The 13,215-nt window shown below is 45.1% G+C and overlaps 1 long non-coding RNA gene across 1 annotated transcript; it reads right to left on the bottom strand.

Moving 5' to 3' along the window:
- Window positions 1–1,950: 1,950 nt before the first annotated feature.
- LOC106698575 lies at window positions 1,951–3,525 on the bottom strand. The gene is made up of 3 exons (XR_001349915.2): window positions 3,451–3,525; window positions 2,223–2,446; window positions 1,951–2,122 (listed from the first exon to the last, which is right to left on the bottom strand). It is a non-coding gene; the product is annotated as an uncharacterized LOC106698575 (long non-coding RNA).
- Window positions 3,526–13,215: the final 9,690 nt, after the last annotated feature.

Genomic DNA, 13,215 nt, shown 5'->3' with positions numbered 1-13,215 from the left:
GGTGTTATTACTGATCCTTTTTAGGCATGAAAAAGATAGGAAAGGCATTCTACAAGCAAGTCCATTTTCACCATTTGATGACTTAGATGAAGTGGGCCTATGCCTTGAGAGACAGAAACTACAGGAGGAGAGGCAGAGCTCAGGTAAGGGTCAGGAAGGGGAACAGTTCCATTTCCACCATTCTGTTGGTCAAAGCAGGTATGGGTCTGCCCAGGTTCAAGGTGGGGAATAGTAGTCACAACCACTATGATAAGGAGCATCCTACACACTTACATGCCACCTCTTCCAGGAAGGCCTCCTTTAGAACCCACCCACCCCCTTGGTGCATAAAAGGACTTAGTATCTTTGCAATCAATATTTCTCAACCCTGGCTGCACAGGAATCTCCTCTGGGAAGCTTGTGACAAATAGCCACACCTAGAACCGCACCTGACATTCTGACTTAACCGGCCAGTGGTGGGGCCCGGGTACCTTTCAGAAGCTTCCCAGGTGATTCTGTTTGCAGCCAGGGCCGAGGACCTCTGTGGTGAACGAACAAAATTACAAGTGATTCTGACTGAACAGTACAAGAACAGCAATTTAGAAACTAAATATTTAGAAACTAAATATTGATGGAGCAGCCTAGCAAAGATTAAAACCAAGACAAACAGGAAAAGATGAGTGGTCAAAGAAAATAAAAATACAGAAGAAGGAGGAGAGAGGAGGCAACGAGAGGAAGGACTGTTGCCATGGGAGCCTGTGTTGCCCAGTGGAAGAGAAATGGAAACCTAGGATGGGTCTCAGAACACCTGGTGCAAACCTCTGGCCCAGGTGAGAGTAAAGATGGGAAACTTACTCCCCAAAAGAAGGCCCGTGGGGGGTTCTCTTTTTTCCTAAGAGTGACACTTAGGCTTCATAATAGACACAGAAAAATCTGTGTCCAACAATTTTTTTCTGCCTACTAATTTCGCAAATAATTGAAAAATGCTTCAAGATGCTTCTAGAGCCTAACTGGTTTGGCTCAGTGGATAGAGCATCGGCCTGAGGACTGAAGGGTCCCAGGTTTGATTCCGGTCAAGGGCATGTACCTTGGTTGCGGGCACATCTGGAGTGGGAGATGTGCAGGAGGCAGTTGATCGATGTTTCTCTCTCATTGATGTTTCTAACTCTCTATCCCTCTCCCTTCCTCTCTGTAAAAAATCAATAAAATATATTTTTAAAAAGATGCTTCTAGATATTTCTTCCTGAACTGACCATCGAAAACGCGAGCTACATTTCCATATGTGAAATGTAGTGTGTAGAGACATACACACACAGGGACACATGTCTGCAGACTCAATTATGATGGCAGAGTTAATCTGGAGAGAAGTCTCTGGTAGCTTGCCATCAGGCTCTACATGTAACCCTGCCCTACACACTATTTTTTTAATTGTGGTAAAAAAAAAACCCAACATAAACCATAAAATTTAACCAGTTTACCCATTTTAAGTGTACAATCTGATAGTGTTAACTATATGCACATTGTTGTGCGACAGACCTACGCACCTTTTATAAATACTTGGCTGAAGACAAACCTTTTCATCAAATTAGAATTCCTGATGCGCAGAAGCTATTCTCATGAGATGGGTGAGAAAGGAATGACTCACAAGACAGTGGACAATTCTTCCCAATGCTTCTCTAAAAGCCACAGGGTAAGACCGGGCATTCAGGAGGTGCTTGAATAAATGCTGATGAACTAAATGAGCGTTAGCAAGTTGGAATGAAGGGCCCAGAGTATTGACATTGTTCAGAGACATATAAAATCCTTTGGATCTAAAATCTAAGAGATCCAGAATCTGAAGCCCAGCTCAATAAGAAAGGAATGTTGACTGGTCTTTTAAAAATATAAAACACTTCAAGCAAACAGAAGGGCATAGAGAATAAAGTCGCCAATAACCATATACTTAACACCCAGCTTTAGCTGACGTCACCATTTTCCATTGTTTATTTGGATATTATTTTTATGAAAGAAACGTTGCCGATGCCTTGGAGATCTTCTCTCTGCCTCTCCCTGGTCTCATCGTCCCCTTTTCCTTCTGTAGAGTGGACCACTGTCCTGAGTTTGGTATCCTTCATTCCTTTGCATGTTTTTCTATTTTGACCACCTGTGGATTCGTTCATAAACAATAGGAAGTGTTAGTTCGCATGGGTTTGTGCAAACGCACATTTCCCTCTGCAGATTTCTTTGCTGGCTTCACACCATACCGTGGTTGGAGATTCATCCATGCTGATCATGGAGCTCCATGATTCAAGCTGGCCACTCTGAGGTATGCTATTGAATGAACGTTCCCCAATGTAGTCATCAGCTCTGCTGTTGAAGGATGTCTGCACTGCTTCAGAGACTTTGCTGCCACTCACGCAGCAGCAATGGGCACGCCTGTGTGTGGATGGAAGGTCCTCTGGGATGTAGCCTGCGAATGTCATCCTGGCTGGAAAGGACACACATACTGGACATTAGTAGATACTGACAGTGTTCTCTGGAGTGGTGGTGCCAACATGAATTTCACAGAGCATATCAACACCCCACAGCAGGGGTGGGGAACCTATTTTCTGCCAAGGGCCATTTGGATATTTATAACATCATTTGAGAGCCACACAGAATTATCAACTGAAATGTTAGCCTGCTACATTTGGTCAAACATTTAATTAACTCACCCCTACGGGCTTGGCAGGGCCAGACCAAGTGGTTTCGCGGCCCTTACACGGCCCTCGGGCTGGACGTTCCCCACCCTGCCCCACAGCTTCATTTTTCCAAACTGATGAGTGCGGAATGGTATCTCATTTTGGTTAGTAGGGCTTCCTCTTTTGTGAAATGTGAGTTCATATCCTCTGCCCTTTATATGTGGGCTGAATGCTAATTCTCTACATGTACTAATACATACATGTACTGCAAAGATTTCCTCCAGCATGAGGAACATCTCTTCACTCTGTTTAGCATGTAGTAAGGTCTGACAGCATCATATTCAACAACCTAATCCTTCGTGGTTTGTGAATTTTCAATCTTGTTTAAAAAAAATTTTCTGTGCCCCAATACAATACAGTTTCCTACATTTTCTTCTAGAGGAGTTAAAACTTTCTTTATACATTTATAGATCCTTAACTATCAGGAAAATATTCCTGTAAATGATCTGAAAATGTAATTTATTTTTCCTGTTAAATAACCAATTTCTCAGGACTGTACAAAACCCAATCATTTACCCACTGATTTATAAGATACCTTTCTCTTATACCATATTTCCCACTCTTTCCAAACCCACTTCTGTCCTAATTCTTGGTGGTTCTAATAAAGATGTAGAATTCATTGCAGATGATCCTTGAAGTCCCCTGGCCTAGACAAGCTCTTATCCATCCCTTCCATGGTCAAATCCAAGAGCATGTGGACCAATGACTATACTCCTTCTATAGTTCTAAGCATCTCATCACCACCCGCTACCTTCGATGTTGCACCTCATTCCCTTCCTCCAACAGTGTATGAATTCCAGAGTTGCTGTAGTGATCCAACGTCAAGTTCTTAGCAGAATGCTTGGCACAAATGAGACACAATAAGTTATACCTATAATTATTATGTTCCCGTCAGTCTTCCCATCTGAAGACAATGACTAGTAATTAAAATGTCCTTTAATTTTAATTACACAGCTCCTGATGTTTGAGGAAGCTCGACAACTGTCAGGATGACTGAGTGAATAAATATTAGTCCTGGCCAAACACTTCAGAGAAACAAACCAAATATCCAGGCACTGAACTAGCTCAGGGACAAAGCTTACCTCCTGTCCTTTAGGCAGTGACAGGCTCACCAGGTAATTCTCCACGTGCACAAGAGCCGGTGAGTCCCCACAGTGACTCATCCCCCTGCAACCTCCTCCCCTGAGGGTTGGAGACCAGTGAGTCGATCTCCATGTGTTTCTGGATAAATGTTTATTTATTTATTTTTTGTTAGAAAATGATTTTTCCCAAATGACTGATTTGGTTGATTCATTTTTCACTGACTTGAACAGGCAAGTTGGTTGACCTGAGCAGTGGGTCAGCCAGCTGGTTTCCACACTGGCTGCACCTCAGAGTGACCGGGGACCTTCCAGCCAGCACCAGGGCTCAGGCCCCGATGCCAGAGATGCCAACCCAATGTCTCCGGAATGAGGCCTGGATATGGGTCCTTTTTAAAGCCTCCCCAGGTGATTCTCCAATGTGAGGAGCCAGGATTGAAAGCTGCTGCATTGGCCCAACACTGACAGGGGCCACCTGCACCTCCCCTCGGGGCCATGGCCACCTGAGGTGAGCAGTTGCTGAGCTGTGCGCTGGGGGTCGAGGCTCGGCTCCAAACGTTTGATGGCCATTTGGTCTTTTTTCGTGAGGAAAACGATCCGCTGGTGCAGGTGTTGGGCATGTTGGCGGCAAAGCCACTGATTGATTGGTCCCTTTGCAATGGGTCCAGATGCTCCAGCCTGGGGTGGGGGCAGCTCCCACGGAGATGCTGACAAAAGAGCAGGGCAAAGAGTGAGATGGGAAGAGTAGCTACGTTGTTCTCTAAAGCTCCAAGTTGCCTGACACCAAAAAGAAAGTTTTACAAAGGACGGAGCAAGGTAGAAGATCTGTGTGCCCTTTAAAATGTGCAAAGCACTCAACAGCTTGCACGTACTCCTAGAACAGCTGGTTCCACAGAGGAATGGCAAACGAAACAATGCAAAGAGAAGACACCAGCCTCTCCGTATGTTCCCCTGGCAATTCCCATCAGGAGAAATCCTGGTTGTGGTTGAAATAAAGTTTTACATCAGAGTTTCCTGTCCTTTTCATGTATGATGTCAAAAAATATCACAGGCCCCTCGGATCACCTTTGTACTTTTAATATCTGTGAATTAAGAAAATACCCTTACAAAATGCCTTCTGTGAATTTCTAATACTCTTAATTTTAGAAAACTGATCATTGCAATAGCATGCACTTAAAACAATCACATGGGCAAGACAGCATCTTGTCTCTAAGGATGCTGTTGCTATTATTGTAAGAAAATAGCTGTATTCTTAAAAGACATATCTATAATAATAAAAGCATAATATGCAAATCGACCGAACAGCTGAACAGCGGAATGACTGTCTGGACAACCTTCCTGACGACCTTCTGGATGACCTTCCGGACAAAGCCGGGGCAGTGAGGGCCTATTCTTGCACAAATTTTGTGCATCAGGCCTCTAGTATTTAAGAATGTAGGAAAGAAATGACATGAAGTCTGGGGATCAGGCAACGTCTTACATAGTCACATGTAATTGGTAGCATGGGGAGCTCATTAGACTATTTGCCTACTTCTGTATATACATTTTCATAATAAAATTTTAAATAAAGGTAATACTTGGTCCAATATGAATTCACAGAGCCCTTAAAATAATTATGTCCTTTGCCCACTCTAACATCTGTAGCCTACAGGTTGGAATCAGTGATTTTAGATTATTAGCAAAAGTTTGTCATGTAGGTTTTTTTGGTTTTGGTTTTGGTTTTAAGCTCTTAGGTCAAAATGGCACAAAACGATGATTACACCTCTCTTTGCTCATACACCCAGCTTTTCCCATTGCATTCTGTACAAATGATTGCCAACAGCCTATTGATCAATACTGATCAATTCCCAACCATGTGTTAGGGTCTGGAATGGGTTTAATGACTCCGAAGAGACACAGATATTCCTCCCCAGGAAGCTCACGGTTTGGTGGGAGATGGGTGGTGAACAATTAATGGATGGTTAATAAATCATGGCAAGAATGCCCAGTGTTGGAGAGAGAGGGGGGCAGGTGCTGCTGTAAGTGCACCGAATGGGGGAGGCTCAGCGGGCAGGTGTCGGGGCGGGGGCTTCTAGAAGGAGTGACGTTTCAGTGGAAGGGTCAGTAGGAGCTCCTGAAGCCAAGAGGGAGGCACAGGCTCTTCACTGGCATTCCCGAGAGCCGCAGGCCCCCAGCCCCCAGGTTGCCTGTGGCCCCGACTCTGGGGTGAAGGAGCTCTCTGCTTAGCACCATCTGATCCTGGAGAGAGCAGAGGGCTCTCTGCCTGCCGCCTTCCACCCTCCTGTCGGCAGCTGGCCTTTAACAAGTGACTGATCTTCAGCATGTTTGATATGAAGCAGGGCAGCACAAACAATCACCTGCCACGGGGGCCATCTTCCTAAAAGACACGGTGACGATCGGGTTTCAGATGCGTGGGCAGCGTGAGCCCTGGGAGCTCCCCCTTAGACAGGACATTGATCTTCCCCAGCTGCCTGGGACGGCGCGTCAAGGCACAGCTCATATTTCCCGGACCTTTCACTCGGCAGATAAACGCAAGGAGGCCGACAATAATCTAAAGGTAGTGTCAAAAAAAAAGATAGCGTCCAGCAGGACAAGGGGTGCGGCGCCCTGCCCACTAAGAGGCATTCCAGAAGGCCCAATGGCTAATATGTTTGAGTATTTTTCAGGTGCCAGGCGCCCGGCTCGACACTCTCTCTGTGCTGTGGGATTTACTCCTTCGGATTCTTGGATTTGAAGATTTCTCATGTTCAGATCTGAACTCTTGATCTCCCCTCAACCCCCAAAATGTCTGCTCCTCCGGCATTCTTGCCAAGCTCCTTGGTCCAATCCTGTGGTGGTCACAAATGAAAAAGGTGAAGGGAGTAAGAAGTTACAAAATAGTCACGGGATGGAAAGTACAGCACAGGGAATATGGTCAATAATGTTAATTAGCATGTATGGTGCCAGGTAGGAACTAGAATTATCAGGGGGATCACTTGTAAATTATACGATTATCTAACCCCCATGCTGTGCACCTACAACAAATATAAAATAATACTGAATGTCAACTGTCATTGAAAAATTTAAAAAATTCCAGGGGTCTTGACTCCATAGCTCTCTCTGTCCCTCCCAGCCCACACCCATTCCATGGTCTACGGTGACCCCCATAGTGAGTTGGGAAGGATGTACCCTGCTGTCCTCACTGTGGAGATGACAAAAAGGGACCCTCAGAGAGGTCGAGGCCACCTACCCAGAGTCGCCAAGCTCATAAGTGGTATGGCCCTGGGACCCCAAATCTTAGTCTGTGCCTTCCTGTGACCTCATACTCCAGGATGGGACACATAAGTGCTGATTGGCATGAAAGGGGATATTTCTGGCTGGAGTGGGGGAGAGCAGCAGGAAGAGGGGCTGTCTAGGTACCTGAGAAGCTGGGATTTAGGAAATCAAGACTGGGAGACCTCCCATCATTGGGGTGCTGTGTCTGGTCTCCATCAAGCCACTGGGGGGCCCAAGTCCACACCAGCAAGAGGACAGCATCCCCCAAAGGTCCAGAGGGGCTGGCCAGACTCACTCTCGATGGTTCCCTGGGAGACATCACTCATCCTCAGAGCCAGGCCTGACGCGCCCCCTCCAGCCTCCTCACCTCACCTGCCGGCACAGTGAACCCCTCCTCTCTGTGCTCCCAACCCTCTGCTCGTCTGCTCCTATTTGTATGGCAATTGTTTGTAGTCATCCTGCCCCTGCATGAGCCTCTGAGAGGATGACATGGGGTCATTTTTATCCCTACATCTGTGTCAGCCAGTGTCCCCTTTCTCTCTGATAGGTGTCAGCATGCATGTCCAGCTTCCACCGTCCACATTCCAATTGGCTTATCATTCAACACGCCAGTTCCCCTCTTATCAAGTAAAATGCTTTCCCCACCCAAATTCATACGTTAAAGCTTAACCTACAATGTAACTGTATTTTGAGATGGTACCTCTCAGGAGGTACTTAGGGTTAAATGGGGTCATAAGGGTGGGGCCCTGCTCTGATAGAATTAGTGTCCTCATAAGAAGGAAGAAAAGAGAGCTCCCTGTCCCTCTCCCTTTCCCTCTTCTTTTCTCTCTCCCTCTTCCTCTCTCTCCCTCTCTCTCTCTCCCTCTCTCTCCATATGGAGTAAAAGCCATGTGAGGACACAGCAAGAAAATGGCAATCTACAAGCCAAGGAGAGTGTTCTCTCCAGAAACCAACTCTGCCAACACCTTGAACTTGGACTTCCAGTATCAAGAACTGTGAAAAAATAAATGTCTGTTGTCTAAGCCCTCAGTCTGTGGTGTTCTGTGGTATTTTGTTGTGGCAGCCTGAGCAGGCTAACACATCACCCATGGCCAATGAGTGGGCATGCCACTCACCCTGACAAGCTCTTCCTTCCTGGAATTTGAGTCTGGTATCTATGGACCCAAGGCTAGATATGGTTGGCATCCACTCACCCGGACCATGGCCTCCGAAAGCAAACTGCCCACCCCAGCCCTAGAGCTGTCCAGGTTTCTGACCATACTGTGACCGGTTTCTGGAATTCTCCTTTCAAGCTTATGAGCTATCCCAGAACAATCCATGAAATCTTTTTTTCTTCAGTTGGAAATGTTTCCACTGCAACCAAAAATCCGCAAGTAATGGAACTTTCTTTTGATCCTTCCTGGGAGTGTAATATTAGTTACCAGCCTAATTTGAATGACACTTAACTCAGAAAAACGCTTTCACTCTTCATGTCTCTGGATGAGCAGAAGTAGCAATGGGATTCCCTTACGGTGACTTTTCATCTATTATCTTTTCCCCTTCACTCCTGGAGACCGGGAGAGCGAGATGGATGGGAATGAGTCATCATCCTGGTTAACCTGACTTCAGCCACAATGGTAAATATGTGGATTTTCCCCCTCCCAAAAGTAGATGAACACGATGGACTGACAGTTGGGATGAAGCCAGAGCTGTTCTGCCACTGCCACCGAGATACCGGGAAATGATCCTCCTTTTTATTTTGCCAAAGGATGATCCCTAATCGTAAAGGGTAGGGAGCCAAGGGAAGTTCATTCCTCGTTGCTGTTTTGCTTTGCAGTGCTAAATTAGTAATGGAACAGCCTGGTCCAAGAGTTTTCCTCCCAGCATTTAATAAAAGGCACAGGTGTGGCTGAGGGGCACTCAGCCATGTGTGGCTCAGGGCAGTGAGGAAAGCTGGTTCCAAGAGTTTCTATCTACATGAAATCAGTCTTGTTCTGATTTAAGACGAGCTTGTTGCCAAGTAGCAAAACACAAAGAACTCCTTTCTTTTCCAGTTTGGATGCTTTTATGGGTTGTGCATGTGTGTTGCTTTTTAATAAAGGTCTAGTTGAATGCTTATTCCAAAACCTTTGGCCAAGTCTAAGGAAAAGTGTTGAACGTGAAAAAAGAAAAAGTGGGCATAGTTTTGGCATTCCTTCACTCCAAATTAGAATCATTGAAGGGTTGTTTCCAAGGATGGAAACAGATGAAGGAAGGGATCTGGTGTGCTGGGGAGTTTCAGGAATCACCATCATCATTACTGACATCACTATTATTATTGCCATCATTGCCACCAATATCATCATCATCACCATGATCACCACCATCATCATCATCATCATCATCATCATCATCATCATCACCATCTTAACACCACCATCCTCATCACCATCATTATCACTATCCCCATCATCATCATCACTAACTTTATTTGACCACTTATGTGCCAGGCGCAATGCAAACACCTCAATGTGCATTTGCATCTCCCTTTTCCTTTCCTCCCTACTCTCTACTCAGTTTTTCTTCATGGGACTCATCTCTACTGGGCATCACAACGTGTATATATTTGTGTATTGGTTTGTTGTTTCCTCCTTCTCTCTCCTGCCCAGAATGTAAATTCCACAAGGGATTTTATTTGTATCATTGACAATGGGACTCCCAGGACCTAGTCCAGTGACTGTCACATAGTAGGTGAGTGATAAACCTCTAGACACAGTTTTGACTTCATCTTTCCTCAGAATTAACAAGACATGGGTACTTCAAGACTTTTAACCCTCCACATCTCCAGTTATTTTTCTGAAGCAAATGGAATGCATTTCTGCTCTCCAAAAGAGGGAGAAAAAAACATTTTCTGAGAGTGATAAACAGTAGTTGAATGAAAGAATAATATTAATGACAACTGGAGATACTATCACCACTCTCATTGTAGATATGAGGGGAATGAAGCTCAGAGAAGCTAAATAGCTCACCTGAGGTCATGGGTACCAGTGTTAGCAAGCAGTCAGGTAATTAACACAAATCTCGGGCTCTTTAACCTCTAGACACAGTTGTGACTTCATCTTTCCTCAGAATTAACAAGACATGGGTACTTCAAGACTTTTAACCCTCCACATCTCCAGTTATTTTTCTGAAGCAAATGGAATGCACCTCTGCTCTCCAAAAGAGGGAGAAAAAAACATTTTCTGAGAGTGGAAAATCACCCACATCTGCTTCTCTGCTTGACATAAAACCCTGAGCTTGTGTTCTCCAAAACTCTTAATTAACGACTTGCCAAAGTAAGAACCATTTGCCTAAACCACGGCAGGGATAGAAGTTGATTGACAAGGCTCTAATTAAACCTCAATTTATAATCTAACAGCCTGGATCTTTCAGGTCATAAAGGACTTTGATCCTAGAAATTGTGCTAATAAGAGTTCCCCTACCCCCACCTCCTCCATCTCTGTCTGGCTTCCCTAACTTCAGGATGGGTGCTGCAGAGGTGGGGCTGCAGCCTTGTTGAAAAGAAATTAGTTCCCTGCAGTGGCCAAATGAGCTGTCTTTAAAAATAACAGCAACCCCACATGGGGTCTTGAGATAGCAATCTGACCGTGGGCTCCCTCAGTGGGGACCTTTGCATAGCGATGCATGCCAGATGGTTCTGAGACAAATTCCAGTATCTGTGATGATGGAGGGGCTGCCACTGCTGGGGTGGGGGAGGGCTGGGGATGGACTAATGTGTGTGGAGGGGGTGCTGCTCTTGTGCGACTCAAGGGACTTAACCCTCTCTAGTGGTTTTTGGGCAGCAAGATTGGAGGGACGGGTGGTTTGAGCATAGTGTGGATGCGGGGCAACCAACGGAATGACATCCAAGGGGAGTCCTTTCCTTAGTCAGCTAGAGAGGTCAGTAAGTAGTCTCAGATTTGGGGACTTTGGAGACCAGGAAATTTAAAAATCTGGGTGGGTTGACATAGGCTCACCAATTTTTATTGCATTAATTAAGTACCTGAAAAGTAACAGGCAAACAAAAAGATTAACAAAAACAACAAATATCTATTATCTACCACTGTACCCAATTAATGTATTCGAAAAAGGTTTTTGGCAAACACAACAAAGTGGGAAGAACATCCTCACAGACAAAGGAAGACCTTCCCAAGAAAGGGTGGTTGTGGACCGTGAACATACTGGTACATACTGATATTAGCCTTATTTTTCTCATTTATCCTTTGGTGAATTTGTTGTAGATCAGTGAGCCCAAGGTCTAATACTTGTAGGATGACCATGAGTCTCAGTTGGGCTGGAACAGTTAAGTTGAGGCAATTGTTTACTAATTAATGTCTACTAATTGGTTTTTATGTCTCCTTTCATTCTCAAATGGGTTCCAGTTTGGACAACCAATTACATGGCCACCTTGAGAATTTGGGGACGTCTAGTAGAGACCATGCTCAAGACTTTGACTTTACTCCATAACCCTATGGATATTTTCCCATGCTCTTTAAACACATATTTGTCTTAAGATTTTAGTAGAAGGAAGTGGGACCTGGTGCTCTGAGAAGATTTGCTTCTCCCTCTGTCACCACCCTTCTCTCTTGTCTCTCCCTCTCTTTTTTAACTGCTTTATTGAGATATCATTGACATAAAAATCACTTATATTTAAAGTATATAACTTGATGTTTTGTTATACATTGTGAAAATTCTTCCTTCTTTCTTCTCTTGTTTTTTGATGATCTGAAAGGTCTTTGTGTAGATGAGCAAGAAAAGAGATAAAAATATGCCTATGATTCTGTCAAAATATGTCATATTGGCTTAGAAAACAGAGAGAGAAATCACCTCTCCACCTGCCAGTGTGCAGAAAATTCACTGGGTACTTGGTGCCTTATTTCAGCAAATAGAGACACTCCATAAACAGGCAACAGGATGTAGTCAAAACACGGAGCTACTTGTCTGCTTCCTTGATTGTATTTTATACTCACATGGTGCAATTTGCCTTCAGGTCACCCATTAAATGATAAAAGAGACATGGCACTCTATTACCATTTTCCACACTGTCTGCAACTATGTGCTTGCACCTGTGTGCTAAGGGAGGAAGGACACAAATTTGATAAAAGGGGTGTTGTCAAGATGGAAAACAAAATAAGCAACTTTATGAAAACACAATGTTTATGTTCACTGAGGGAGAAACAGTGTGCCTGTTCTAGAAAGACCACTGTCCTGAATGTTAGGTCCACCTAAACATCCCAAGATGCCAGATGATGATGATGGTGGTGATGATGATGATGGTGGTGGTGATGATGATGGTGGTGGTTGTGGTGGTGGTGGTGGTATCAGTAACCAAGACAGCCCCTGAGGTCCACGGGGCATCCCCGCTTGGTCAGTGCTGACTTCTGTGCACATGAGCATCACATACTGTCTTGGAAAGTGAAGGCAGGAGACATGAGTTGGTGCCCGTTCCCCAAACTGAACCACTTGACTCTAATAACATTAAATTGGAACTTTCTAGATTTTCTGGTCCAATCCACCCATTTCATCCTCCTCTCACCTGGTCAGTCTCACACAAGGTTGGGGCTTACTTGGTACGCTTACGTCAGCTGAGCAAAGCCTGTTCTCTGCCAGAACATTACGTGGGGCACACCTTTCACCTCCTGGGCGATGAAGGACCCGCTTCCAGGGCACTCGCTGGCAGCTGGGGAGCCACTGAGGTTGGTGGCGTCAGGTCCTCCTCAAGGGAGCAGCTGGGCTTACAGTCCTGAGCTCTCATGTCTCAGTGACCAGATTGTTGAATAAGAACAAATACCTGCTTTGTATTTATTTCCTTTTGGGGGGTTCAGGAAGAATTGATGTTGGAGACGAAGTCAAAGGCGCTGCCAAAACAATCGAAGCCCTCTGAAGGAAACGAAGGCCAAGTGCCAGCGTCCCGAGCTGCAGCCAAGATTTAGGAAGCTTACATACCTGACCCGACTTGATTTAGGGCCCTTTTAGGCTGACATTTAATATGTGACTTGCCTGGTGGGCAGGCTCCTTGCAGTGTTTGGGAAAGGCTAAATGGGATTGGAATGGCGATGACCTCATCCGGCGCTTGGCACTCTTCGGATCTGGTGCCATTATTGAGCTCAGAGCAGCTCGGTTTGTATAACTGCAAGGCCAGCCCCACATACCCTGTGGGACTTGGAAAGCCCACTGTTTACCCT

The sequence above is a fragment of the Myotis lucifugus genome, unplaced genomic scaffold (assembly GCF_000147115.1).
Source record: "Myotis lucifugus unplaced genomic scaffold, Myoluc2.0 scaffold_198, whole genome shotgun sequence".
Lineage (NCBI taxonomy): Eukaryota > Metazoa > Chordata > Mammalia > Chiroptera > Vespertilionidae > Myotis > Myotis lucifugus.
This window is presented reverse-complemented; position numbering and strand designations above follow the sequence as displayed.